At 41.3% G+C, this 4559-nt stretch overlaps 1 pseudogene; it reads left to right on the plus strand.

Moving 5' to 3' along the window:
- The first annotated feature begins 3469 nt into the window (after positions 1-3469).
- LOC129062831 (60S ribosomal protein L21-like) lies at positions 3470-3954 on the plus strand (annotated as a pseudogene).
- The last annotated feature ends 605 nt before the right edge of the window (positions 3955-4559 follow it).

Consider the following 4559-nt stretch of genomic DNA (forward strand, 5'->3'; position numbering starts at 1 on the left):
TGAATGAACAAAAGAAAGAAAGGAATATTAGGACTTTATGTCCCATCTTCTCAGCTCAAGAGTTTGTCAACCCCTTAAAATGAGGTAACTCTTCTCTTAATGACAATTTTAAACCATGTGCAGCCCAGACAATATACTGATGGACCAGAGAGATCATCAAAAATGTGACGCACTTTGTCGTCAACACTAAGTACAAGTAACTTGACTACTTCTATTTTTCCCTTCCTGTTTAATGATGAAATAAATCCCCATTCCAGCAAATGGCAAATTGCTGTTCTTAAAGTGCACTTGGATTTTACTAATTTACTTCACTTATACATAATTCAAAGGGGGATTTTATTTCAGTGCTTTATTTGTGCCTTCTAGTTATTATTCCTTCTGGAAATGGCCCTTCACATACATTAGATCTAAAGCTCTACTATAGGTTTTGGTGGTCTGTGTGTGTGTTTTTAACTACAGTCTCTTAAGACTGTGAAGTGGGAGAATCCATTTGGGTGATTGCTTCATGGTTGTATTCAGTTTCTAGGACAATATAAACCCTAATGAGGAGTGAGGGAAAGAAGAAGGATGAAATGTTGAAATACCAGAATATAGGCTTATGGTTTCTCGGAAAAGATCTTGTTTGAGCCAAAAGTCTCTAATTGCAGAGGAAATGGCCTTATTCAGAGTTTAATAAGCATTTGTCTTAAATGCCAGGAACTAGGTACCTCAGTGCCTGAATAAACATGGTATTTTTAAGAAGAATGAAATCCACCTTTACCGAGCCCTGTGATGTACGGAATGCTCTACACTGTGGGGAAACTACAAGAAGAATCTCAATGGCTTTAGAGATGAGCATTCGGAGGGGCAGGCTGAGAAGACAGCCACCCGTCCATCCCAGCCTCTCAGGCTGCCCCTGTCAAGCTGGGCCTAATTACTGTGCTGTCAGCTTCCTGCACCTCTGTGCAGAGATAACCCATAAGGAGCTTAGATGAAACTTGATTTTAAATATAGTATTTAACTACAAGCCCAAGACATCAGGAAGAGTTTATGGACAGAGGGGGAAGGAATCAGAGAAAAGATGGTCAGACTTATGGGATGTAGATTATCTACCAGGTAGCCTCACTCTTTGTGGGGAGCCTTCTAAACCAGCAGGAGACCTGACAAGGCCACTCCAGGCGTCCTCCCAGGCTGCTTTATCCAACACACCCCCAGGCCACCCGTGTGCTTAGGCTTTTATCTCAAGATTTCCAGAGTTCAGTTTGGATCTGCCCTTGACAGAGATCAGGGAGTCAGACTTAGTGGCAAAGAGCGGGAAGTCACGGAGACCCAGGGGAGCTTTAATGAGAGCCTGTGGGAAGGTGAGAAATTGGCTCTGGCCCTGGCGGGTGCGGCTCTGTTGATTGGAGATTTGTCCTGCACACCGAAATGTTGGGGGTCAGATTCCCAGCCAGGGCACATACCTAGACTGAGGGTTCAATCCCTGGTTGGGGCACAAATTGGAGGCAACCAATTGATATTTCTGTCTCTCATCCATGTTTCTTACTCTCTCTCTTCCTTCCTCTCACTCTAAAATCAATAAATGTATTTTTAAAAGAAAAAGAAAAGAAAGAAAGAAATAGGCTTTGAGAGGGGCAGGAACAAAGAGAGGCTACACAGTGAGAGTACAGCCAGACTGTTTCCAGAACCGTCTGGCCAGAATGCCGCCCTGGGATGCCAGATGGTGTGTTGCTCCAGGCTCACCTCTGCTGTGAGCCTACCTTAGAAAGCTCTGCCTCTCCCAGCGTTTTCATGTCTGTGCCTCTGCTTGGCTAAGCTGTGGCACGTGCCCACATTCTGATTGTCCCTGCTCTGTACCTAATTTGTAGTTGTGCCCCTGTAGAAAGGGTGTTTGGATACCAGGCAGCCAAAACAGCTTTGCAAAGTCCAGGAATTTAAAGCCTGAGGTCTCATATACTAATCTGAAGCCAGAAGTCCTTGGCTCCATGGCAGTTACCCAGTCCTAATTTCCTTCCAGGGAAGGCTGGCCCAGGGCTGGCTTTGCTTTGGGTCTTTCAACAGTGACCTCTAGCTAGACCACAGCCCCACAGGCTGTGGGCTTTGGAGATCCTCCAGTCTAAGAGCCTACATGAAAAAGCCAGGGCTTCCAGACATCAAGACCCTGCTTCCCATCCTCTGACTCCTGAAGACAGAGCCTAAATTCCTTGCATCTCAGTAGAAGCATGCACCCTATGGCTTTAACTTGCATGGTCATTGGCTGTAAATTAGTCTGAATTTGAATGCATTAAAATATAATGGTTTTACTATCCTCAAAATAGAAATCCAATTTCTCTCCTGACATTTTCTATCTACCATTCTCCTTGCTGAGGTTCTTTTTAGCTTCCTGCTAAATCTCTTGCTGAAACAATTTCTGGCTCTTAGATTCCTGACGACTATGCCATAACTGCCTGGTGTGAATTCATTAATATTAGCCTATATTGGAGACTCTCCTGTGAGTAGTCCAGGGTGGGGGTGGGATGGGGAGATCTGGTATTTGTCCAAGGATTTGTTTGGAACAAGTTCTTGAGGAGGTTGGGATAAGACAAAGTGGCATTGCCATTCACAATTCCTTTAAACACTGTGAGACCCAGCTGGTCCTCTTGGTGTGGCTGTCATGATCTGCTTAATGATTGAGTCCTTATTTTATTCAATCAATTCAAGAAACATAAACTAGCTTCATTTCATTAGTGTTAAAATGCTATTAAGATTAGGGCATTCAGCAATAAATGGTTGTATTTGTGTTGTATAAAGTGAAACATCTATTTTAATTGTGATTAATACTCTCAAACTAGTCAACTAATGTCTTTAAGTATTAATGGGAGGGAGAAGACACAAAGGATGTTAAAATGACCTCATCAAACATTGAAGGATATACCATCTTTTATTTCAAGACTCACTTTTTCACATTTAACATCTTTCAATCAATGGCAGTGCCTTTTCTTTGTTAGTAACATACAGAAAAATGATATATTTTACAGTAGGCTGCATCTTAGATTCAATAAAACATTTCTGGCAAGCTACTTGTGTGTGTAATTTGGGGAAAAAATAAAATGTAGCCATTTTCTTCTACTAACATTTGCATGTGGAAAATAAGATTATCCGTACATAATATGTCTATGATGTAATGAAAATTCAAAGGATGTTTTCTTTTGCTCCATTCCACTGTGGCCACTTCACACTTAGTTTCTGGTAAGACCAGATGCTCAAAGGCTTCCATCATCTTTAACATGTTTTACTCTATTAGAGAAACTAACAAATTTAGTGACCACAAGTGTCAAAGATGGTCTTATTAACCAGAGAAGAGGAGAATATAAGAGTTAACCCAGTTATAATAGAATATACAAAAAACTGAGGCTCTAACTTCCACTATGGATTAGTAGTCACAAAACAAAACAAAACAAAACAAAAACCATTTTTGGCCAGAACCACCATCTTCTAGTGATTTGCCAAAATGACTAATGTAAAGGTGAAGAGAAGAGGCACCTGTTACACATTCTCTAGGCCTTTTAGAAAACATGGAGTGCTTCTCTTGGCCACATACATGCAAAACTACAAGAAAGGCAATACTGTCAACATCAAGAGAATGGGTGCTGTTCAAAAAGGAATGCCCAAAACTGTTCCCACGGCAGAGCTGGAAGAGTTTACAATGCCACTCAGCATGTGGTGGGCATTGTTGTAAACAAAAAAGTTAAGGACAAGATTCTTGCTAAGGGAATTAATGTGCATATTGAGCATATTGAGCACTCTAAGAGCTGATACATCTTTCTGACACATGAGATGGAAAATTATCAGAAAAAGAAGGAAGCAGCCTAAGAGAAAGGTGCCTGGGTTCACCTGAAGCCCGAGCCTGTTCCAGCCAGAGACGCGCACTGCGTGAGAACCAGTGGAGAGGAGCCTGAGCTGCTGGAACCCATTCCCTATGATTTCATGGCATGATAAGTGTAGAATAAAATAAATAAATAAAAGATCTCTATAATGATTTTAAAAAAATAAAAAAAGAAAACCACCACTGTGATACATTTTCATTTCAATACTAGTGATGATGGTCTGCCCTGTTATTAGCCCTGGCTATGAGTAAACATGTTTAAGCCTCTCAGGGTAATAAAAGTTATACTTAGAGTTCAAACGATGGACGTTAAGTGGTTTTCTCAGCTTGTGTATTGTTGCTGAAGCCTGATACAGACAACTGACAGCTGGTTCGGACACAAGCAACGAACAGTTACATGCTTTACTAACACGTTCAATGGAAAACTTAAAGAATAAGGTTTGAGTATGATAGAAATCTCAATATTTCTTCTTTAAATTTTTATTTACTTATTTTTAGAGAGAGAGGAAGTGGGGAGACAGGGAGAGAAACATTGATCAGTTGTTTCTTATATGCACCCAGAGGAGGACTGAACCCACAACTCAGGCCTATGTCCTGACCAGGAATCGAACCTGCAACCTTTCACTTTGCGGGAGGATGCCCAATCAACTGAGCAGCACTAGTCAGGTAAAATGCCAGCATTTCACTCCCATTGTGTTTCTGGTAACCATTCTAA

The sequence above is a fragment of the Pteronotus mesoamericanus genome, unplaced genomic scaffold (genome assembly GCF_021234165.1).
Source record: "Pteronotus mesoamericanus isolate MK-2021 breed Mesoamerican mustached bat unplaced genomic scaffold, CSHL_Meso_final scaffold_85, whole genome shotgun sequence".
Taxonomy (NCBI): domain Eukaryota; kingdom Metazoa; phylum Chordata; class Mammalia; order Chiroptera; family Mormoopidae; genus Pteronotus; species Pteronotus mesoamericanus.